A 25756-nucleotide genomic window follows, 5' to 3' on the forward strand; every position below is an offset into this window, starting at 1 on the left:
GACCCTGGCAGGCCCGGAGTCACCACCCAGTGGTGAAAAGGTTTGGGTGGGGGGGGGGTGTGACACCCCAGAGGATCGCTTAGCATTGTGCAGGGCTCTGCTAGCTGAAGCTGATGGTGCCGGGCGGGTGGCTGTGGCAGCCGGGGCTCCTCTCTCGCTCTGGCCCTGGGTTGAGCCGCAGGGACAGGCAGGCGAGGCTGAAGGGCCTCTTGGGGAGAAGGGCAATTCTGACTTCCCAGAGGCCATGCTACCTATTCAATGGGGAAGGCAAGACGGTAGCCTGGGGGCTGTGTGTGTGTGTCCCAGAGGGTGACAGTGGCCACCGGGCTAGCCCTCCCCAGTGGCCCAGCGAACTGCCTAAGCGCCAGCTCCTGAAAAAATCAACCCCCTATTAAAATCAAATTTATAACCCCTAATAATATTAAGGAAAATTATTAAAATAATTGGCATATGTTACTGATCCTTGGGAGGTTTCACTGAACACATTGTAAGCTGTGAGGAAAAGGTGTAGACTTTTTTCAATGCCCCCATCCCTGGGGGAGGGGGGCACGAATCAGATTAAATATTCATCATAACTTGTGCAAGAATGAGATGGTCGATTTTAGATATTTTAATGTTTTAGACTTTTTTTTTTTTTGGTGGGAATTGTTGGCTTTGAGACACCTCCCAAACCTAAGGAGAAGGTTGGTGGGGACGGTGCATTTTTTTTTTAAAGTATCAACTCGAGGCCTTGGATTTTCCCCTTTGAGGGAAGAAGGAAGGCGGGAGAAGAGGACAGTCTCCCAGCCTTGCGTTGGCCGGATCGCTTTCCAGAGCTGAAGTCTGAGAGCTACCGGGGGCCTTTTAGGTCTGGGGGCTGGTTGTCAGCAGGAAATAAAACTGGGAAGGGGCCTGGCCCTGAGAAGGAGCACAGCCCGGGAGTGATCTCCTGGTCCATCTTAGGATGTGAGGGGCGGAGAGGGGCGGCTTTCCAGACAAGTCACAGCCCCGACGGTGGGGCCGGATCTTGGCCTTTCACGTCGGCCCTACGCGTCCCGGAGACGGGATGGGGGAGAGGTATAGTCAGGGTGTGAGAGCATCAGGGATGAGAACTCAAGAGCGCGGAGGAGCGCGGGGGTGGGGTGGGGGGTAGGCTGCCCAAGATCCTGCCTGGCCCCGAGGTACCTGGGCTTGGGGTGGAGGAGGGGTGCGGGCGCCCTCACCCCCTTCCCTGCCTAAAGGGACCCGAATCTAACCTGTCCTCGCCTGGCCTCCGGAACCACCGAACCGAGCCCAGTTTCCGCACCCCTTCAGGGGAACCAGAGCTGCAGCTGTGGTTCACTGCCCGCAGAGACCGGGTCAGGGGCTGGGGTGGGGTAGGGGACACGTTTCTGCGAGTCAACGCCGTCAACTTGAACTTCAGGTCTCCCAAACTCGCTCCCTTGCCGCTGCGCTCCATCCACCACAACCGAGTAAAACTCCCCGCCACGCGAGACTCGCTTTATCTGGAGGCTGCAGCCCCCTTGGGAGAGACCCATCGTTATTATTATTAATTATCGTGATCCTCACTGCATTATTAATGACCGCAGTGGTAACTGGCATCTCGGCATCTGTATCTCCCGGTTCAGTGATGGGACATCAAGCTCCGGGCGGGTGCGGGGGGGGGGGGTCGGTGCTGGGGGGAGGTCACTCCGGGAGCAAAGGCCTGGGTCGGTTCTCCGGCCGAAAGGAAGCAGGTCACAGGCCCAGCAGAGCCCGTCCCACGCTGTCCGCGCCCCGCTTTCCTTTCTTGGTGGCACCTTCTCTCTTCCTCCCCCCCTCCCGCCCCCACCCGGTCCCTTTGTCTCTTTCTCAGACGGATGTTTTCAGTCTCAAGTGGCGTATTTATTTTCCGCCCAAAACTGAGATCAAGGGCAGATCCTAGGCTGGACCGGAGATTCGGGTTTCCCTGGGCTCTCTGCTGTCCTCCCGAGACCTGGGGTGGGCTAGGAGGCCCCAGGCTTTACAGGCGACCGGTGGTCCTCAGGGTCGGCGGGCCTGGCGGCGGGAGGGGGTTCTGGTAGGTCCTTGATGAGCGCCCCCGGTGGCACAGCGGGACCCGAGGGGACCAACCGAGTTCCTCTCACTAGGGAGTCGGGTCCTAAACCCTCAACCCCATCACGCCGCGGAAATAACCCAAAGGGAACGCTAGGCCTGCGTCCAAGAGCTGGGAAATAAAGGCCTCAAAATAACACCTCACCAAGACTCCGGTAGAACCATGGGATGCATTTTCACTTTAAGGGACACGTGCCCCAGAAAGCGACCCTCGGGATCCAAAGTAGGCGTTCAATAAATACTTGCCGATTGATGGATTAGAGTTTGGTATCGCTCGCGTTCCGCGGGAACTTGGAGCGCCTCGGCCCACAGCTACCCCCAGCAGACCGCAATGAATGGTTTCTATTTTTAACTGGCAGCTCAGAACAGGGCCTGAGAAATGTCTCCCTTTTTTCTACCCTCCTCCACCCCACCCCACCCCACCCCACCCCCACCCAACCAGGCCTCTAACAGATTGTTGCTGGGTTTTTTCTTTTAGGGAAGAATCTAGACCCTTCCAGACTGAATCTGGGGGATCTGGCATAAACCCTCAGGCCTGTCCAGCTGGGCTCCTGAGAACCAAGAGGCAGCGCTGGGCAGTCTGAACGGGGTGTTATCAATGAGAGCTTCTGCAAACCAGAACCCGGGCAGCCCCAGGGTTCGAGTTCACGGTCAAGGCCGTGGGGCGACTGCGGCCGCAGCGTCCACGCCCCGCCCCGCCCCTGCGCGGCCCCAGCCCAGATCTCCGGCCGGGTACCCGGGGCTCGGGTCCTCCCCCTCCCGCCCCGCCCCCACAGGGCCCAGTCGGGGAAAGGTCGGTGCTGGGGCCCCCTCTTCGCCTTCGCAAGTTTCCCTTTTTTGTTCCCAGGGGTCGACGAGCTTTTGCAGAGCTGACACCTCCTGCGTCTTGCCCGCAACCCGCATCTCGCCAGCCCCTCACTTGGGATGAGGTTCGGCGCAGCCGCCAGGCTGGAGCGGGGGGCGCCGCTTCCCTCGCATGCGTACACACAGAGTAACACACACACACACACACACACACGGACACACACACGCCCCCCTCCTCTGACATCCCTGCAGCCCCTACCGTGGGGCTCGCGTGAGCGCAATGAGCCACGGAGATTTGGGGCAGGTGGTCTGAGGCCCCCGCAATGGATGCTCTCGCCCCTCCAGCATTCCCGGCGCCCCCACCGTCCTCCAGCGTCTCTCCCAGGGGCCCCGGCCTGCCAGGTCCCGAGGCCCCCTCCTCAAGCCTCCAGCCTGACACTAAGTTGGGTGGGAGCTGCCCGCAGTCCGGGTCCCTCGGGTCCCCTCCCCTGGGAATGTGATGGGCAGCAGGGCCCCGCCTGCCTTCTGACCCCGGGGTGTGCGTTGTTGGGGGGGCGCCCCTACATCTCTCAGTTAAGCCAGGGGGAGCTGACTTTCCCCCACACTCACACACCTCACCTCTCCGACCTCTGCCTCAGCCCTCTCGTTTGCGAACCTCTGAAACCACAGTTTGTTTGTTTTTTTCCTATCCCTGAGGCCAAGCCGGTGGTTCTGGGGAACAGATTGGCCCGCAGCGCCCCTAGAGAAGGTGGAAGGGGGTGTAGAAATAATAAAATAATAATAATTTCAAAGATAATAGTTGTGGCTAAGGCTCTGACACTGAGATGCTTCTGGGACGTCGGCCGCAGCCTGGGGAGGCTCCAGACTGCTGTTGGGCTGGGACCGGCCTGGGGTTCTCTTTGGGAGGCGGGGGCCTCGAAGAGGGCTCTTGTCCCCCCCCCCGCCAAATGTGGGGTCTGGAACCAGGCCGAGCCTGCAAGGGCCTGGCCGGGAGCGGCGCTAGGACTCCTGCTGCAGAAGCGGCTCTTTCGTTTTCTTTTTTTACTCCTGGCCCACTGGGCCCTTGGTGGTTGGTGTGGCCGGCTGTGGTTTCTCTAAACTCTTCGGAGTCGGTTGGGTCTGTTTGCCCACTGCTCCCCGCCACCCCCCGCCCCGGGCCTATCCCCCCTCCCGCTCGTCGCTGGCAGATGAATGGTGGCTTTAATGAGCAGGGGTGCGGCGCTGGCCGGGCGGTTCTGAAGATGCTCTGACCTGTATGAAGGGCGCGAAAGGTCAGGCGCACGCAGGGCCAGGCTTGGGCTCCTCCCAGGCCCACGCTGCTCGGATATTGATCCTGGGAGAAAGATAAACAGAAAAGCGGGACATTCGGTCATGAATACTAATGAGCCGGGGTAGGAGTTTTAATTGCTCTGGACTTCCTTTTTTTTTTTTTTTTTTTCCAGTTAATCTTTATTGCAGACTTCGGAGTCGGTCTTTCCGAGCTTCGTTTTGTCTCCTTCTCTCTCCGCCCTCTTCCTTATATTTTCATTTGAATTGCCCAGGCGAAAGAGACCCGTGTCAACTTGACGTTTTTCCCTCTCACAGGGCCGGTGTGCAAGAGCCCACAGCTCGGATTCCCAGCGTGGGGCTTCTGCTGCTCGCTAATTCTGGAAATGTAGAGGAGCCTATAAAAGAAATTGTTTCAGTGTGGTTTTGGTGAGCCTGCTTTTTTACTTCCTCACCCTCATTGTTTCAGAGACTTCGTGTGTCCTTGGCCTTTAAACTTCCTCTTAACAATTCCATCTTTTCTCCAGGCACTGAGCCCCCCTTTTACTCCAAACAGGTGCCTTCCACCCCCAAAGTTTCTCTTGTCTCAGGTCTCCAGGATTTGACACTGGCTTTGCCAACCACAGCGTCTAAGTGTTTCAATCTAGCGGTGACTTCCTAGGCAAGTGAGTTGACCAGATGACACAAAAGGAGTACTTTTCTTTGCTACCTATAAGCAATAGTGAAATCTGAGATGGGAACCTCAGGTAATTTCCAGAGATTTCTGCCTCTTTTCTTGATATGTATTTGATAACTTAGTTAGACTATTTTTATTTTCTGAAAATAAAGCTGTTCTTGAATTGAGTTTTCTCCTGAAGCTGTATAAATTGACTGGAAATCCCATAAAGCAGCTTCAGCTGTGTGATCAGGCAAGAAAAAACAAAAAGTGCAAGCCCATTTCTGTAACGTACCATGTAGAAATGTGTTGAAAATGAAGACAAAAAGAAAAAAAAATCAGCTACACTAGAATAATTTCCAGTGTTATTCTGATTCTCAAAGTTTTGGACAAACTAAACCCATATTTCACATCATTGCCAATAGGTCCCAGCGTTGAAGTCTCCTGAGGATTCTGTTTCACTTACACTTTTCAGTCCAAACTTTTTTTCCTTCACACAATGATTTATTATGTAGGTAATTTTAAGGGATACAGTTTACAGCTTGAATTATTAGACTGAACACCTCTGGCTGACACTACGACGCCTTTTTTTCTCTGCCTGCAGCTGTGAGTCACAACCCCATTTTCATACTCAACTGCTGCGCATTCCTTCACAATGTATATTTCCTTCTTGCAGAGATCAAACATGCTTTGGTCAAAGTGTTTATTTTAAAATACAGGAAAATTAAAACTAAACACAGCTTTAGTGAAAAAATCCCCAAATGTATCATATTTTCCTCCTCCTCCGGTGCCCACAAAAAAAAAAAAAAACCTAACAAATTGCACCACTTTCTGGAATAAAATTTCAAATCCAAGGAGAACACACAGGCACCTACAGACACAATTTTCCTTTTACTATTGAAACACATCAGGAAACCTCCCTCTTCTCTTCATGTTTGGACTCTTATTTGGATGTCTTTCGTTTTTCTCTGTAAAAATGTCACATGTTAAAAACAGCAAAGACAACAGATCCTTAAGAAGATGCTGACAGGCATCTATTTTATTCACCAACCCACATGCTCCTCATTTCTGGTTCAGTTTTCCATCTTGATATTTTTCTTTTAATTGTGTCTCCCAGAATACAACTTCAGGGGGGGAAGAATATTTTGAAGTATTCACCAAAAGGAAGCAAAAAAAAAGCAGGGGATATTTCAGAAACAAGTTACCATTTCCCCAGCATCTCAGTAGGTCTTTGGTATGTGCATGCGTTTTCTTTTCCCCTTCAAATGAAGGTGAACAATTACCAGGTAGAATCGCTCTTTGTCAGCACCTAAGTTGGATAAAGTCGATGTCAAATCTGAGGACAAGTTGTCCTTCTGCAGTTCACTATCCACTGCATTTTTTTTTTTTTTTTTAGCTTCTCTCACTAACCAGCTGAACAGGATCTAGACCTCAGCCACCACCTCTCCTAGGCAGTTTACTCAGCTTCCCGAGTCTCACAGTTCTTTAGCGTGGCAGAGACTGTTAGGCTGTTTTTAATCAAGTTTGGAAGCTGAATCTTTTCCCTCTGATGACTTTGCCCAGGGGTGGATCCGGCTGCAAGTCTGGCGCTGCGGGCAGTGGGCTCGGCCACCCGTTTTTCAGACACAACACCAGAGAATGGCATTGAAATAACTGCGTGTGGTAGAACTGTTTCAAAAATGTTAACCTCTTTTACTATCCATGCTTCTGAGCTAAAGGGCAAGAGAAGCTAAAAGGAAATCTGAAATGATACTCATTTACCTACCTAAGGCAGATCGAGAAACTGAGAAGAGAAGACGCTTTGGAAATGTATGTTACAGGATCTTTCAAATTAGATGCTGCTTAGGATGAATGGTAGTAAAGATTTTTTAAAAGATTTGATTGGTCAAAAGTTTTCCAGATATGAGTGATAAATGAATAGTCTCGAGGTCTCCTTTGAGAAAGAATTTGTGGAGCATATAGAAAATAATCTATATATGATCTTCTTCCTATTCTTCATGGGGAGGCAAATTATAGTGCAAACTGTTTGGATTTTTTTACTTTAGATAAAGAAATGAAAATATTTAGACTTCATGTATTATTGAAATTTTTTTGCAAGAGTGGAGCATCAAGAATTTTCAAGACCAATAACAAAACAAGGAATCAAATTACAGTTTGCCTCTAAGATACATTTCTTCCTCTGCTGGGTTTTCAAGTGATCTCTTTAGTGATTCTTTGTTTATTTGAACAATCTTTCCAAATTAAAATCACTGAATATTCTCCCCTAGATAGCTTGATTTTTGTCATGCAAATGTTTGTAAAAGTTCTATATGAAAAGTCAAAGACATTTTATAAAGCCTTAGTATCATGGCCAAACCAATTTATTGTAAATGTCTTTCATCTTTGGTAGATTATTTGATACATCGGAAAATCTCACCTTGAAAATGTCAAACCTTCTGTCAATCTTATGTGAAACTAATTTCATAGTATGCAGTTTGGGATTTATGATTTCATTTCCATTTTTTTGACTCAAAAAGAATTAGTTCAAAAATTAATTTGGTCTAGGAGGAGACACTATCAGTGAAAAGTCTTAAAGTAAATCAAACACATCTCAGCCACCTCCTGGCACATATATATATATACACACCCTTTTGGAGGAAAAAATTAACTGCAGAGAGAAGTCATATCAGCCATTTGACTTCAAATGCCTTCCAGAAATGTCTAATGCAGCTATTTCACAGCATGGCAAAACATTGATCCAAAGTTTCAGGGTAACATTTTTCTAATTCACCTGATAATTAACTAATTCAGAAATGCAAAAAACAATTTATTGTGCATAATATTGCTTCATCTATTTAACACAGACATCTTGCATAGCATGCTATTGTAATCTGTGTAGGTTCTCTTCTATGGACAACTGAGTTCAATTGTAGACCGTGTACTATTCTCTCATGCCCTTAACAATTTTGCACTTGAAAGTGAATGTTGGGCACTCTGAGGTTGGAAACTGAATCGATTGCCTTTCCTGGGAGCAAAAGACATCTCCCTATGACAGATGCTACTTTGGGTGTCTTTTCTGCTAAGTGGATCTCAGACCTAAATTAGCCTCATCATTTGCCGCTCTGTTTTCCTAAGATTTGTGGTCCAAGTGGCAGCCCTTCCTGAAACACACTACGGTGTCTTGTCTCATAGCAGCGAAGCCGCTTGTTTCTTTGCTTCAAGTTTCATTTTGTGTTTAAAATGCAATAACCTAAGTTAAAAATCATTTTAACGAGAGCACTTTCCAGAAGCGCTTCCTTTCTTACTGCCAGACAGTGTTGTTCCCCAACCTCTTGGCTGGAACCCTTGCTTTCGATTTGTTTGTTTCACGCATTTCCCTAAAGAACCGGGCGCTTTGAGCCATTTAACTCTGCTTTAAAAATGCATCGCTTCTGCCCTGAATCCTCCTCTGAAACAAATTGCTATCGAAAGTGTATCAGATTCGTTCCATGTATGGGATTTGAATCAATATTCCCACGCTAGAAATATTTTTAAAATTGTTTTTGTCATAGGATTCCATGCTTCTGCAATATATTTTCAATTCAAGTAGGGCTGCCTCTATTTCTCATGATAAACAAAAAGTGGCGATTGCCGTCTACTTAGACCTTCCTTTATTATTATTTTTAGTCCTGTGTGTCATTACCTAACTGGTATGTGTTCTTCTATCCAACTCTTGATGATCTAGTTGAATTCTAGACATAGTGCCAAGAAGCGTATTTGAAGCAGATAAGTACGGATAATACAAATGCGTTTTGTTAGACCTGATGGATGCTATTTTTCTTTTAATAGGTTTGTAGCAAACTAACACAATAACACAATGTATTCCTTTTCAAGGTACATTGTTGAAACAGGTCTATTAAGAGCGCGTTGAGCTATTTCTCGCTTCTATTGAACAGTCTGTTGCTCAAACACAACAGCCAACAAACGCCAGCTGCCTCGACAAAAGTAGAAACCTAACCCTTTTATGTAATGTTTTAACAGAAAGCGTAGCTGTTTAATTAAAAACACTGATGATTCAGTGAAACAATGGAAACTCAAGTTCAAGTGGTGCTCTATTGATTTAAGATGATTTTTACTAGCAATGGGTATAATTCATTTTTTTCCCCCCAGCTCTCTCTTGTGTAAAGGGGTTCCTTCTTGGGGCATTATCTGCGTGAATAGGAAAAGACAGAGATGGCTATTGCTTTAGAAACCTGATTAACGCACATTGCTTTGAGGGTAAGGTGTTTAATTTATAAGTGCACCCCATATTTTTTGTCAGTTTATTCGCGGTGGGGAAGCTTTGAAAGTAGCTCCTCTCAGCAGGTTAAAAAGTGAAGTCTGCGTCCTGGCATTTAAATGTCTTTGTTATTGTGTCAAGCAAGTTGTTGAAAACCACATGCCCAGAATACTAAGGTTGGGCAGCTAGATGAGCCAAGTTGTGTCTGTGTGTGTGTGCGCGCGCGCGTGCGCGTGCACGCGACCCTGGGCGCAGGGTTGTGTGCGAGGACAATTATTTTCATCAGCTGCTTGCTCGCCCGCGCCCGACTGCTCCTCTTTGCAGAACCGACGGCCTCCAGGGCTTTCAACTCTGCGAGCAAAGCAGGAGGAATTCCTGTATTGAGACTCCCTCCTTGAGAGCGTCCAACTTTCTCGGCCTTGGGGAGCCGGCCTCGGTCAAGGGTACCTGGGTGGCCCCCCACCCCAGTCAGGGCGGCCCCCCACCCCAGTCAGGGCAGCACTCGAGGGCTGCGAGGCTCCGAGTTCAGGCCCCCGGCGACCTCCGTGAGGACGGCCCGCGAGCGGCGGCGGCGGCGGCGGCCCCGGGGCCCAGGTGGGCGGGGGGCAGGTGCGTCCCTCCGCCCCCGCAGCCGGCGCAGTCTCGGCGTCGCTCGGTGGCCGCGGTTCACTCTCCTTCCTTCTGGCCGGGTCCACAGGCCCCGCTTCCCAGCTCCCGGCCCCGGGCGTGCTGGGGCTCGGGAAGACGCAGCTCGCGTCCACCTTCCCCGCGCACCATGGCGGCCACCAAGGCCATGGGTCCGCCTGTCGGCCGCAGGGCCTCGCTTCCTCCGTAGGGCGCCCTTTCCCGCCCGCTGAGGGGGAAGCCGAGGAGACTGGGGGCCCAGCGCCATGGCCTCCCGGGGCCTCCACAGAGGTTGGAACGGTCCCCGGGGTGAGGCCCGCGACAGAGCGCCTCAGGTACCGTTAGCCTCTCTCTGCCGCCCTCGGAACAACGCCGCGACTGGCCGCGAGCGGCCCACTTCCGCCTGCTCCCGGCGTGCTGTGCGTCCAAGGTCAAAGGGCGCGGGCCCATCTTCCAGGGTCCGACCTCCTCATGGCGTCCTGAGCCACGGTGGGTCCCCAACGCCGGTGGGTAAGGCGGCCAGGAGGCCTCAAGGGCACACATGGCCACCCCGGGCAGCCCATCTGGCCCACTGTCCGGGCCGAAACCCGGGGGGAGAACATGGCCAGAGAGGGAACCGTCCGCATGGGCCCCGCAGGCCTAGAGTGAATTATTTAAGCTGTTCCTGGTGTTTAAAGAGGTTTTGCAGTTTTTAAAGAATGTTGTAAAAAAAATATCAGCCCTTGTTAACTCCCTCATTATATGCTTCCCCCCCCCTCAGCTGAACAAGCCATATTTCCTGAAACAGAGGAGCTATGTTAAGTGTTTAAACATGTGTCAAGTGTCTTATAAATAATACAAATTCATAAAGAAGGGGAGGAAATTTCACTGATAACTGAAGTACTTACTTGGCGCAGCTACGTTTCACTTGAGTTGGGTTATTTTTGGCTGTGGAATTGTAGAAAGGAAACTTCTCGGAGATGACTGGGCACCTCCTGGAGCCCTCTCCCTTTCTTAGCCTGCTCCCTTTGAGTTTGTACTCAACCCCCTCTAGAAATGCCTTTGTCTCCTCTACGAAAGAAAGAAGTTCAGATGCTCTGCAGAGTATGTTTCATTCAGGGTTAATACTCAATGCAGTATTTTGGAGTCACCTTTTCTGTCTTCTCTCAGCCTCCTCCTTTTCAAAGTTTCTGCTGCTGTAACATTTTGCTATGACACCCTCCCCCCACCCTCTCTGTTGGAAAGAAAGTGCTGTTTCTGGCAAAAAAAAAAAAAAAAAAAACCCACAAAAAAACGGTAGGAGAGATGAGGTCTGGGCTTTAACTTGAGATATGGGCTAGTAAATCATTTCAGTTTTTGTATTCATTCTCTTACCTAGGAAACCTGGAAAAAGGTGTTGCCCTAACACAATCTGAGAACCTCTGGGGAAGGTAAGTCCAATGGATTATTTTATGGTAAAATAAAAAATATTGTTTTGAACTTGGATTTCACTTTAGAGTTAACTCGTACTTTGGTTCCTTGGATGACATTTTTCATCTTGGTTGTCGTTCTGTGAAAGATTTCTTGGGCCTTCCATTTCTAGCTGCTCTTGTTGTTTACTCAGTAAGTTGTATCTGAGTCTTTGTGACCCTGTGGACTGCATGCAGCTTGCCAGGCTTCCCTGTCCTTCATTATCCCCCGAAGTCCCGGAGTCTTATCTTGCTGCCTTTTCATACTGTTCATGGGGTTCTCCAGGCAAGGCTGCTGGAGTGGTTTGCTATTCTCTCCTTCAGTGGACCACTTTTTGTCATAACTCTCCATTATGACCTGTCTGCCTGGGTGGTCCTGCAGGGCATGGTTCATAGATTCATTGAGTCATGCAAGCCCTTTCGTGATGACAAGGCTGTCATCCATGAAGGGGTTCTAGTTGTAAAATGTGTAAGCTACAGGAAAGAGTAGGCATTTTTAGTTATTAAAATAGTCAAATGTTTTCATGAAGTCAAAAGTATCTTCATTTTAAAATATATCATTGTGAGTGTGATTCAGAAAAATCAACTGCATTGCAAATTTGAGGAGTAGGTTACAAATTGACTTTCCTGAATAGTAGTCTCCTAACATTCTCAATTTGAGGCTTTGTCCTTCTGCCGCATGCATGCACGCTAAGTCACTTCAGTCCTGTCTGACCTTACTGTTAATCTCCCTGCTCCTTGTGCTGTATGTACCTGGTAAAATTCCATCCAAATGTTTCTAAGGTGCTCAAGAGGTACTGTAGGTATTTTCAATAACAAGCCTGGTAAGCTGCCAGATTTAGTAGCTGAAAGTATTCTGTGTTTCCTCTCAGCTCTCTGATGATTTATGTCCTGTGGGATTTTTCATGCATTTTGGTTGCTAGTTTTGCCGGGTGTTGCCTGTCTTGTCAGGTTCTTTGTGCGTTCTAGCTGCTTCTTTGGGATACAGCTGGTGAGGAATACACTGGCAATGTGGAGAGGCCAGTCCTCTGCAGTGTTCATTGTTGGTTATCTGTGATACACTCTGTCAGAGGGTTCCAGAATAGTCTGCAGTGTATTCTGTCAACGGTTTTAATAGAAAAAGGTATTTCCCCTTTGTGTTTACGGCCTTCTGTCTCCTTAGAACCTAGATTTGAATCCACAGTAGTCTGAGCTAAGGATCCTGACCAGTCTCAAGAACTATGGTACATTCACAATTACTCATCTCCTCTGAGCACCAAGACTTTGTTTCAAGATCAAGCTACCTAATCTTCTCTTTGCTCAAGATAATAAGTTTACTTCCAGGAGTCTTCTCAGTCTTCCATGTAAATAGATTTCCAGTGGTGGTTTTTCTGTTCTTTCAAAAATTGCTCAGCTGTATTTGAATGCCAATGATGAAAACAGCTTAGACTGTACATTTAGGAAATAGTTGGGACTATTCCCCAACTATTCACTCAGAGGCAGATCTATATACACACTATAAATGACTCAGAGGCAGATCTATATACACACTATAAATGACTATATTGGCAGATAACAACTTTGCTGAACTAAGTGAATACCTTTCTGATGTTTAAACAATTTTTAGTAAGAATGCCAGCCATCCCTTGAAAGCCAAACAATAAATTGTACACAGAATAGTCAACACATAGATAATGTACTCACTTGCTGTTTGTACTTAAACATTAGCCAGTTGTCAACAAATTGATATCTAGGCACTCCCTGAGACAGGCCTTTGTTACTAAACTCAGATAAAGCATTTGATCTGTCTTTTTTTTTTTTTTCCAATTGTGCCACTCCCCATTCCACAAGAGAGCATGGTGCTTCTTTATAGGAAAAGATGCACAGCCTTTTATACACCATCAGGTAGCTTGCTCTCTAATGGGGAAGTCAAGGCAATTATGTAAAATGACTATGAACAATACGAGATGATGGTGGTGGGGTGGTTTAGTCGCTAAGTCATGTCCAACTCTTGTGACCCCACGGACTGTAGTCTGCTAGGCTCCTCTGTCCATGGGATTCTCCAGGCAAGAATACTGGAGTAGGTTGCCATTTCTTTCTCCAGGGGATCTTCCCTACCCAGGAATTGAACTCGCTTCCCTGGTAGCTCAGTCAGTAAAGTCTGCCTGCAATGCGGGAGACCTGGGTTCGATCCCTGGGTTGGGAAGATCCCCTGGAGAAGGAAATGGCAACCCACACGAGTATTCTTGCCTGGAGAATTCCATGGACAGAGGAGCCTGGTGGGCTACAGTCCATGGGTCACAAAGAGTCAGACACGACTGAATGACTTTCACTCACTCCTGCACTGCAGGCAGATTCGTTACGAACTGAGCTATGAGGGAAGCCCCAAACAATACGAGGTAAGTAATACTAAAGCATGGGGAATAACTAAATACTATAAAGTATAGCATGTACCTTAAAAGAAATGCCAATAAATTCTTTTAGGGTCTTCAAAGATGAACAAGATAACATCAGAAACTGTAAAAGATTGTATACAAAGAAACAGCATTTAAGCTAACAGCATCCTTTTCAACATTAACAAGACACATCTGAAGATAAAGGAATAATATTTTGAAAGGGCTGAGAGAACATAACTATAACTCAGAATGCTATATACCCAGTGAAGCTCTTATTTACAAGTATGGGCTTAAAAAAAATACTTTTAGACATAAAAGTATGGGAATTTACCACTCATCTTGGAGAATCATAGTAAAAGTTATAAGAGGTACAGGAAGAAGGAGTCTGTTAAACCTCAAAGGAAAAAAGTAGATGGCAAGAAGAAATAGTGCATAAAGAAGTTGATGATCAATATGTGGGAACACTAAAACAGTTATTGCATGCGTAAAATAATAATGATAATGACTAGTGTTGGATCTTTAAAACATCATGGGAACACAACTGAGAGAATATAGTATAGAAAATAAATATGAGTAATTCATGATAAACACTCTCAGTAAACTTAGGAGGCATCTTTCTCAACTAGATAAAGACAGCTATAATAAACCACAGCGAGGGGCTTTCCTGCTGGCTCAGGGGTAAAGTGAAGTCGCTCAGCTGTGTCCGACCTTTTTTTTGCCACCCTATGAACTATAGCCTACCTGGTTCCTCCGTCCATGGGATTCTCCAGGAAAGAGTACTGGAGTGGGTTGCCATTTCCTTCTCCAGGAGATCTTCCTGACCCAGGGATTGAACCTGGTCTCCTGCATTGTAGGCAGATGCTTTACCATCTGAGCCACCAGGGAAGTCCAAAGTATTAAATCCAAGTATTAAAAAGACCGATAGTATTCCCACATGCCAACAATAGACAAAGTTGAACATGCAATTTAAAAAAAAAAGTGCCATATGAAATGGCCCAAAACCTAAGGGGCCTTGGAATATATCTAACAAAAGATGTTGAAGATCTTTATGGAGAAAACTATTAAGGTGTATGTAATACAGAGATGTAACGTGCTCATGAGTGGGAAGACTCAGTTTTATAAAGACGTAATTTCTTACTCTGTTAGTTCATGCATTCAGTGCATCTGTATCACGAATCCTAATAGTTGTATATGTGCATATGTGTGTGTAATTTGATAGATGAATGTTAAAACTTAAATGGAAGAGTAAAATGTCAAGAATTGCCAGGATAAGTTTGAAAAATAATGAGGGATTTGTCCACTTGACTATTAAGATTTAGTATAAAGTTTTAGTAATCATAGCAGTGTGATAGTGGCACAAAGTTATAAGCACAGATTAGTGGAACAGAAGATTGTCATGTGTCTCTGCTAATTTGGTAAATAACAGAGGTGATTATAAATCAGTGGGATGGAATATTCAATAAGCAGTGCTGAAACAATCGGCCTATCTCATATAAAACTATAAATCCTTACCTCACCTATTCACAAACCACATTTCAGTATGAAAGCCTGTATTTGAAAAGCAAAACTTAAAAATTATTTTTAAAATTCAGGAAGAATTTTTTTTATTTATAAAGAAGAACTTTTTATATTATACACAAAGACTAATCAGCCTAAAATAATTGCTATTGGTTTGCTGGGTTTCCTTGGTGGCTCAGTCGGAAAAGAATCCTCCTGCGTTCAATTCCCCCTGGGTTGGGAAGATCCCCTGGAAGAAGGCATGGCAACCCCCTCCAGTATTCTTGCCTGGAGAATCCCCATGGACAGAGGAGCCTGGCAGCTGCAATCCATGGGGTCACAAAGAGCTGGACACAACTGAGCGACTAAGCACAGCACAGCACATTGCTTTGTTGTGGTTTGTTATCTAAGAAATCCTTCTTAAACATATTTGGCATGTTTGGCCAGGTATCTGTTAAAAAAAAAAAAAAAAAGATACCCCAAATGCAGCAACAAATAAGACAAATTAATTTCTCTTTGATGTAATAGTTCAGAGTAGGTTTGTAGACTTTGCTCTATGAAGCCCTTGTGGAGACCCAGACTAGTTGGGTAGCTCAACATATAGCTTGCAGTGTTGCTCTAGATTTTAACTTCAACATGACAGTGTCAAGGAAGGTGAAGAGACAAGTGATCAAAAACGTTCATTATTTTAAGGCTGATACCCAGCAGCACATAACATTACTATCAGGTACATTTCAGTGTTGGCGACTTGGTCACCAAGCTGCAAGGGAGGCTGGGAAATACAGCTTAAGTGAGTAGACGTGTCTGGCCCCCACTGTCATTGTAGAAGGGAGAGACAGTGCATTTTAGTGGACAACTTTCAGTCTCTGCAATAGCTACATTAAAGTTAAAATTTTCTCATAATAGAAGATAACCATCTAAAAATGGAATACTCACTCCAAAGACTGGTTGAAATTATTTCAAAGCAAATCGATATCAAGAATATGTGTAGACTCCTGCAATAAAAGATGTGTAGGTGGACCTCCACAGTGCTCCTGCCAATGCAGGGGACACAGGTTCGATCCCTGATCCAGGAAGTTTCCACATGCTGGGGAGCAGCCAAGCCTGTGCACCGTGGAGCCCATGGTCTGTAATAAGAGAAACCACTGCTGTGAGAAGCCCCACTGCAGCAGCGAAGGCCCAGTGCAGCCAATGTTTTTTTTACATTTGTAGGCAACCAACTAGAAAAATGATGAAATAGTCATTTGGAAGAATAAGAAACTAGAATGGTTAATAATGTTTATACTTGGTAGTAATCAAGGAAATGCAAATTGAAACAACAGGGAGATACTATTTTACATCAGTCAGATTGGTAAATTAATATATTTGATAGCCAGAGCTATTGGAGAACATGTGGGGAAATTGGAACTCTTACTCATTGTTGATGGGAATATAAATTGGAATGACCTCTTTGAAGTTTTCAAAGACATTTGGAAATACTTAAAATGGCAGCAGCTGTTGATTGCTAGTTGCTTTCCACAATACCAATATCTGTTTTTTCCTTCTTCCTTGGAAATGGAAGCCCTAATTTTTTGTTGGGTACATGGCCATCCAGAGTAAAGACTGCATTTCTCATTCTCTTGCTGATGGATGTGGACATATTACTCATATGTTGTTATATGACGTATTAGTCATATATTAGTTCTAGACAAGTTCTGATACAAATGTGTCTGCTTTAAAGAAATTTTTATGTATCTGTGCAAGGAGACATGTTCAAGGATTTCGTTATGTCACTATTTGTAATAGCATATACAGGAAATAACCTGTAAATCAGTAGGAAAATGAGAACATAAATTGTGGTTTATTCATACAAAGGGCTACCTACCACACAGTATTTAAAATAAATGAACTGCATCTATGAAAAAAGTAGGTTTTAGAATGATTCACGCAGTATATTATTCATATAAATTTCTAGAACATAATAGCGAACATGTTAAAGCCAAAAAAAGCAGGAGAAGAATACACAAAGCTTTAAGATAGTGGCTGAACTTATGGTTACCAGTGGGGAGGCAGGGTGAGGGGATAAACTGGGAGATTGGGATTGACATATATACACTATTATATATAAAACAGATAATTAATAAGGATCTACTGTATAGCACAAGGAGCTCTTTTCCATAATTCTGTAATGATCTACATGGGAAAAGAATTTTAAAAAGAGTGAATATATGTATATTTATAACTGATTCAAGTTGCTGTACAACTGAAACTACAACCCCATTTAAAATCAACTATACTCCAATAAAAACATTAGTGGTTATCTCTTTGGAGGTAATGAGTATACAGGTAAGGTAAGACTTCAGTTGTGGGAACTTCCCTGGCGGTCCAGTGGTTAAGACTGTGTACTTTCAGTGCAGGAGGTGTGGGTTCAATCAGCGTGGGCAAAAAATCTGTAACATTCTTTCCTTTTTTAAAAAAAGGTGATTTGAGTCGAATATGCAAAATGGTAATATCTTTAGGTATCATTTAATTTTCTGATACTTTCTATATGTTTCAAATAACTCACAATTAAAAGACTTCAAAATATTATAGAAATAATGATAATTGTAAGCTGTTATGCTTTTGAAATGTATTTCATAGGGAGATTCAAAAATCACAGACATAGAAAACAAACTTAATGGTTACCAAAGAGGAAAGAGGGGAAAGGCATAAATTAGGAATTTGGGATTAAAAGATACACATGACTATTATATATAAAACAGATAAACATGAACCTACTGTATAGCACAGAGGACTAGATTCAGTATTTTGTAATAGCCTATGAGGTTATAAATTATATGTATATATCTGAATATATATATATATATATGAATCACTTTGCTGTATGCCTGAAGCTAACACATTGTAAATTATACTTCAAAGAAAAAGTGGTTGACAGCTAATTTAGTGTGAAAAAGCAAAACAGTGCAAGATAAAATTGATGAGACAAAAGATGAAAGAATGATCATGGATTGCAACAGAATTCAGAAGGAGCTGTGGGTTTTGGAGGAAAAGATGATGCATTCAGCTTAGGGGCATTGAAATTCACATTTTAGTTCTTTTGGGGATATCCTAACGGAAATGTCAAGAAGGCAGCTGGAAGTGTGCATCTGCCAAGGGGGCAGGTCACAGACTCCAAGGACACTTTATGGCCATTGACGTCACAGGAGTGGATGAGATGCTTGATGCAGCTTGTTGTGTTCTGGATCAAGCCGCTCTTTACTAGTCTCAGTGCCTGGTGGCGAAAATTCAGTAGACCCTAGTAAAAATAGGCCCCAATGCAAAGGCTGACATAGGCTCACTCCCAAGAACAATAAAAAGGGCTTTTTTTTATATATGTAACTATATAACTTTATCATCAGATAGCATTTGCAAATGATTTTTAAAATCCCCACAACTATATCAACATTCTCTGGAAAATTTAAATTTGAAAGCAACTTTGTATAAAAAGTAAACACAAGGAACTTCCCTAGTGGTTCAGTGGTTGGGACTCCTCACTCCCAACTCAGGGGACCTGGGTTTAATCCCTGGTCAGAGAACTAAATCGCACATGCTGCAACTAAGACCTTGGGCAACCAAATAAATAAAAATTAAAAAAAAATAAACACAATGTTTAAATTGTAAACAAACTTAAAATAGTTTTTGTGCAAAATTACCTAAGTTATACAGCTCCTGTATTTTGAGTTGCTTGAATTTCTATCCTAATTAGTAGTAACTCAGTTATGTATTGTTGCTTTGTTGTATCCAGAAATGGTTCTTAATACATTTTAATTAAAAGAATGCCTTAAATGACAAGATCCTAATGTGTAGCACAGGAAACTATATTCAATATTCTGTGATGAACCATAGTAGAAAAGAATATAAAAAATGTAAAAAAAATAGCTCAAACTTTAAAAAAAGGGAAAGAATATCCTGCTATAAACACAGGTATAGATTTCTCAAAAATGAAATTCAAAGGAATACACTTGGTATGAAAAATGTATTCATGTAATAGTTTGTAATTCTCAGCAAAAATATAGATTTTTAAATTATTTTCATGAATTTAAGTGAAGCAGTAAAGCTTGCTAAAATTGTGTTACATTACCTAGAATTTTATTTTGCCATCTTCTCTGTCTTTCTCACACTGGAATTTTCTTCCATTTGAAGTATCTGTGTAGAAATAAGAAAGAAAAACAAGATAACCACTACATTTGGCCCTTGAGATTAGGAAGCAGTCTTACTGGATTATTGATATACTAAAACAGGCCATGCTGAAATCTTTTGAATATGCAAAACATATGAGAGGAAAACTTTAAACATTAAGTAAAAATAAATTCAAATAATAAATACTTAAGCATGACAATAAATAATCATCAGCAATGTAAAAAGAAAAATGATCAAGTGGGGAAAATATCTGTAATTCATATTATAAAGAAGTAAGATCCATAAAATAGAAATTTTTAGGAAAAAAAACTAAAAGCTAACAACACAGGAGAAAAATTTAGGAAAGATTTTATTTCATTTAAAAACTTACTGAAGTGCAGTTGATTTACAATGTGTCAATTTCTGCTGTACAGCAAAGTGACTCAGTTATGTGTGTATATATATATATATATATATGTTATTTTTTGTATTCTTTTCTGTTAGGGTTCATCGCAGGATTTTGGATATAGTTCCCTATACTATACAGTAAGACCATGTCCATCCATTCTATATGTAATAGTTTTTGTATCTACTAACTGCAAACTGGACTTCACAGGTACCAGGAGATGCGGGTTCGTTCCCTGGGTTGGGAAGATTCCTTGGAGAAGGAAATGGAAACCTACTCCAGTTTTCTTCCCTGGAAAATTCCATGAACAGAGGAGCCTGATAGGCTACAGCCCATGGGGTTGCAAAGAGTCATACATGAACTGAGTACACATACACATACAACCCCAAACTGCCAGTCCATCTCTCCGCCTGCCCCCCACACCTCGGCAACTACATGTCTGTTCTCTATCAGTGAGTATGTTTCTGCTTTGTTTATAGGCAGAAAATATTTTAACAGATAGTTTCAGCAAAAGAAATCATCTAAATCAGCCTCACTGGAGAACTAAAACTATTGAGATAAATCGTTTCTCACCTACTGTACAAAACTTCAAAAGTTAGATACCACATTTTGTTGGAGACATAGTTGAAAAATGGGCACATTGCTTATAAAAGTACAAAAAACTGCAACCTATGGAAGGGGATTTGTTAACTTGCGGAAAATTTGCATTGTATCTACCCTTTGTATTAGTTTCTGATTGGTACTGGAACAAAATACCACAAACTTAGCGGCTTAAAATAGCACAAATTTCTTATTTTTCAATTCTGGAGGTCATAAATATAAAATGGGTTTATAAGGTTATGTTCTTTCTGGAGAGTCTAGAGAGTATTTTTCCCCCTGTCCTTTTGAGCTATTTCAAATCCTGAAAGATGATGCTGTGAAAGTGCTGCACTCAATATGCCAGCAAATTTGGAAAACGCAGCAGTGGCCACAGGTCTGGAAAAGGTCAGTTTTCATTCCATTCCAAAGACAGTGCCAAAGAATGTTCAAACTACCGCACAATTGCTCTCATCTCACACGCTAGCAAAGTAATGCTGAAAATTCTCCAAGCCAGGCTTCAATAGTATGTGAACCATGAGCTTCCAGATGTTCAAGCTGTATTTAGAAAAGGCAGAGGAACCAGAGATCAAATTGTCAACATCTGTTGAATCATTGAAAAAGAAAGAGAGTTCCAGAGAAACATCTACTTCTGCTTTATTGATTACGCCAATTCTTTTGACTGTGTGGATCACAACAAACTGTGGAAAATTCTGAAAGAGATGGGAGTACCAGACCACCTAACCTGCCTCCTGAGAAATCTGTATGCAGATCAAGAAGCAACAGTTAGAACTGGACATGGAACAACAGACTGGTTCCAAATTGGGAAAGGAGTACGTCAAGGATGTATATCGTCACTCTGCTTATTTATTTTATATGCAAAATACATAACTTATATGAGAAATGCTGGGCTGGATGAAGCAGAAGCTGGAATCAAGATTGCCGGGAGAAATATCAAGAACCTCAGATATACAGATGACACCACCTTTATGGCAGAAAGTGAAGAACTAAAAAGCCTCTTGATGAAAGTGAAAGAGGAGAGTGAAAAAGTTGGCTTAAAACTCAACGTTCAGAAAACTAAGATCATGGCATCCTGTCCCATCACTTCATGGCAGATAGATGAGGAAACAATGGAAAAAGTGACAGACTTTACTTTTTTGGGTTCCAAAATCACTGCAGATGGTGACTGCAGCCATGAAATTAAAAGACACTTGCTCCTTGGCAGAAAAGTTATGACCAACCTAGACAGCATGCTAAAAAGCAGAGACATTAGTTTGCTAACAAAGGTCTGTCTCGTCAAAGCTATGGTTTTTCCAGTAGTCGTGTATGGATGTGAGAGTTGGACTATAAAGAGAGCTGAACGCCTAAGAATTGATGCTTTCGAACTGTAATATTGGAGAAGACTCTTGAGAGTCCCTTGGACTGCAAGGAGATCCAACCAGTCCATCCTAAAGGAAATCAGTCCTGAATATTCATTGGAAGGACTGATGCTGAAGCTGAAACTCCAATACTTTGGCCACCTGATGCGAAGAACTGACTCATTTGAAAAGACCCTGATGCTGGGAAAGATTGAAGGCAAGAGGAGAACGGGACCACAGAGGATGAAATGGTTGGATGGCATCATCGACTTGATGGACAAGAGTTTGAGCAAGCTCCGGGAGTTGGTAATGTTCAGGGAAGCCTGGCGTGCTGCAGTGCATGGGGTCTTATAGAGTCAGACACTACTGAGCGACTGAACTGAACTGTCTTTTTCTAGTCTCTAGAGGCCATCTGTATTTCTGGGTTCATGGCCCCTTCCCCCATCTTCAAAGACAGTCGTGTAGCAGCTTCCTTCCTCACTGACCTGGCTCCTTCTTGTAAGGATCCCTGTGATTACATCCAGCTCACCCAGGTAAGTCGGGGCAGAAGTAAGGAGGTCCCTCCTTAGCCATAGTTGTAGAGTTCCTTTTGAATGTAAGGAAGTGTATTCAGTTTCCTGAGATTAGGTTGTCCACATCTTTGGGGGCCCCTTATTCTGTCTAACACACCCTTTAATCTAGCATTGTTGGTTCTCGGCATCTATCCTACAGATACGTCAGCTTATATTAGGGTGTGTGCTAAGGGTGCTAAGTCGCTTCAGTCATGTCCGACTCTGTGATATATTTGGGTATCATTGCTTATAATACACAGTGAAAGGCTGGGAACAATGCAAGTGTCTGGTAGTAGGGGACTGGTTAAATAACAATGGGATTATCTACAAAATACAATATAGCAGCTGTAAAAGAGAATGAGGAAAAGCTCATCATACTGGTGTGTATAGAGATCTCTAGGATATAATGAAAAGTGAAAAAAGAAAGGAGCTGAGAAGTTTATATATTATTCTACCTTTTTATAAGGGGGAAATATATTTTGCCTATGTTGCATAGAGAAATACTGGACTGATATACTGGATTGGATATAGAAAATTAATAAAAACGGTTATCTCTATAGAATAAGAGGGACTGGAGAAGTAGCTGAGACTTCCCAGTGAATTTTTTTTTTTGTATTATTTTGGTTTTTGAATCAGGAAACTATATAGTAAAAATAAGACCTTATGATGTAGACAGCTTTTTTTTTCCCCAGACAAATTTTTTATAGGGCTTAGCTTTAAGAAGGTTGTGAGCCACTGCCCTGCCACCGGAGTGCCTAAAGTTTCTAATTTGAGTCCTTGACCTCAAGTAAGGGATTATGTTTAGTGGTTCCTAGTTAGAATGCTAACACAGATAACTACACATTTGTAATTTAATATACTCTAGAATCTAATGTTTTGTTCTTTAGTTTCATGGAGTACTCAGGAAAATTCTGATGAAAGTCAAGGGTTGGGAAACATCACAGTCATGGTCCACAGTATGTTCTAGGGGATTGCTGGGCAACTGAGGGGCCGCCAGGAAGTGTCTGGCTGCTTGGGGCTTGGGATAAGACTGAAAGATCTCAAACGCAAGGTTTATCTGAAAGACAGCTTTACCTGTACGTTAGTTTTGGTTTAGTCCATGCTTTTATCTTTTGTTTTCTCCTAATCTTTAAAAAATTTTTTATTGAACTATTGTTGATTTACAGTGTTGTGTAAATTTCTGTTACACAGCAAGGTGATTCATATATATATATATATATATTTTTTTTCATATTCCTTTCCATTATGGTTACATAGGATATTGTATACAGTAGGACCATTGTTTATCCATTCTGTGTATCATAGTTTACATCTGCTAATCCCAAACTCCCAATCCATCCCTCCTTCAATCTCCCACCCTCTTGGCAACCATAAGTCTGTTCTTTAGGTCTGTGAATCTGTTTTGTAGTTAAGTTCATTTGTGTCATGTCTTAGATTCCACATATAAGTGATATCATGTGGTTTTTGTCTTTCTGACTTAGATCACTTAGTATGATAATCTGTAGGTCCATCCATGTTGCTGCAAATGACATAATTTCATTCTTTTTTTATGGCTGAGTCGTATTCCATATGCCACATCTTCTCTTTCCATTCATATCTGTTGATGGACATTTAGGCTGTTTCCTTGTCTTGGCTATTGTGAAGAGTGCTGCTGTGAATATAGGGTGCATGGATCCTTTTGAATTTTAGTTTTGTCTGCATATATGACCAGGAATGGGATTTCTGGATCATATGGTAATTCTGTTTGTAGTTTTCTGGGGATCCTCCATACTGTTTTCCATAGTGACTACACCAGTGTACCTTCCCACCTGTTGGTATAGGAGGGTTCCCTTTTCTCCACACCTTCTCTAGTATTTGTTATTTGTGGACTTTTTATTGATGGCCTTTCTGACCAGTGTGACGTAGTTCCTCATTGTAGTTTTGGTTTGCATTTTTCTAATAATTAGTGACATTGAGCATCTTTTTATGGGCCTATCAGCCATCTGTATGTCTTCTTTGGAGAAATATCTATGTAGATCTTCTGCACATATTTTGATTGGGTTGGTTTTCCCCTAATCTTTTATCTTGAAACTTTTTAAACATATTTGGCTGTACTAAGTGACATCATGAAATTTCACCCCTAAAGTGTCAGCATGCCCTTGCTAAGAATAAGGATAGTCTCTAACATAAATACATGACCATTATTACAACTTAGCTACTATCTGATATTTAGTTAATATTCAGATTTCTGTCATTGTTTCAACAAATATCTTTTATAGCTCAAAAAAGATAAAATGAAATGTTTCCACATTGTTATATCGCTTTATTTTTATTTTTTAATTTAGAGTAGTCCCTCACTTCTGATTTTCTTTTTATTACAGTAATTTTTTGAAAGTCCCAGTCTACCTTTGTTATAATACCTCTCACATTCTGTGTTTATCTGATCTGATTGTTTCTTCATGATATCACTTAACCTGCTGTATCCTTTTTCTTTTCTATAAACTTGATGTACGTCTAGAGGCTTGATTGCTGCTGCTGCTGCTAAGTTACTTCAGTCGTGTCCGACTCTGTGCGACCCCATAGATGGCAGCCCACCAGGCTCCTCTGTCCCTGAGATTCTCCAGGCAAGAATACTGGAGTAGGTTGCCAGTTTCTTCTCCAATGCATGCAAGTGAAAAGTCAAAGTGAAGTCGCTCAGTCGCATCCGACTCTTCGCGACCCCATGGACTGTAGTGCACTAGGATCCTCCGTCCATGGGATTCTCCAGGCAAGAGTACTGGAGTGGGTTGCCATTGCCTTCTCCAAGAGGCTTGATTAGGTTTAGGTTAAATATATAATGTCAGCTTGTCCCATTATTAGTGATGCAGCATTTGGTCACTTGGTTAGGTTTGCTGTTGCCAGTTCTCTCCTCATTTTGTCCACTGTGGTTGCAAGTAACCTGCAGGGTGATGCTTCAGCACTGTGCAAATATCCCTTCACCCAATGAGTGAGCATGCATTTACCTGTCTTATCTGTCTTGCCCTAGGGTGGAGTTGGATTCATGTTTATAGGCTCCAGATCAGAAGACACCCCCATCTAGATCAGTGGTTTTCAACTGATCTCAAGTTGATTTTGCAACTCCGGGGATGTTTGTCAATGTCTGGAGGTATTTTTGGTTGTGACAATTGGGAGAGGTACCTATTATTGGCATCTAGTGGATAGAGATTGGAGCTGAAACTCCAATACTTTGGCCACCTCATGCGAAGGGTTGACTCATTGGAAAAGACCCTAATGCTGGGTAGGATTGAGGGCAGGAGGAGAAGGGGACGACAGAGGATGAGATGGTTGGATAGCATCACCGACTCGATGGACATGGGTTTGGGTAGACTCCAGGAGTTGGTGATGGACAGAGAGGCCTGGCGTGCTGCAATTCATGGGGTCGCAAAGAGTCGGACACGACTGAGTGACTGAACTGAACTGAGTGGATAGAGGCATGGATGCTGCTGTGTATCCTGCAATGCACATGAAAGCCCCCACAAAGAATTTCTGGGTCAGAATGTGAAGAGTTTCACTGTTTAGAAACTTTGATTTAGATATATAATTAAGCTTCTCTCTCACATACAGTTCATTTCCATTTTTGAAGATGCCAGTAAAGTTTTAGATCCTGTCTTCAACAATAGTGGAAACCAAGCAGATGTTAGAGTCCATCAGAATTTTCCAGTGTTTCAAACCATGCAGATTTTTACTGCCTACCTGTTCTGTCTTTCCATTTCTTTTTTTTTTTAATTTTTATTGGAGTATAGTTGATA

General features: G+C 43.2%; 1 protein-coding gene across 11 annotated transcripts in view; it reads left to right on the forward strand.

The window, feature by feature from the left end:
* Positions 1 to 10121: 10121 nt before the first annotated feature.
* PCCA (propionyl-CoA carboxylase subunit alpha) overlaps positions 10122 to 25756 on the forward strand; it is a 409555-nt gene continuing 393920 nt past the window's right edge. For 8 of the 11 annotated variants that reach the window (XM_081548961.1, XM_081548971.1, XM_081548964.1 and 5 more), the window contains exons 1-2: positions 10122 to 10148; positions 11017 to 11068. The gene's annotated coding sequence lies outside the window, so the exon portion shown is untranslated. Of the gene's footprint in view, positions 10166 to 11016; positions 11069 to 25756 lie in introns of all 11 variants that reach the window. The other 3 variants (XM_081548973.1, XM_081548977.1, XM_081548970.1) reach the window with 1 other exon arrangement.

Source organism: Giraffa tippelskirchi, chromosome 12 (genome assembly GCF_054371585.1).
Source record: "Giraffa tippelskirchi isolate mGirTip1 chromosome 12, T2T-mGirTip1v1.2.pri, whole genome shotgun sequence".
In the NCBI taxonomy this organism is placed as follows: Eukaryota; Metazoa; Chordata; class Mammalia; order Artiodactyla; family Giraffidae; genus Giraffa; species Giraffa tippelskirchi.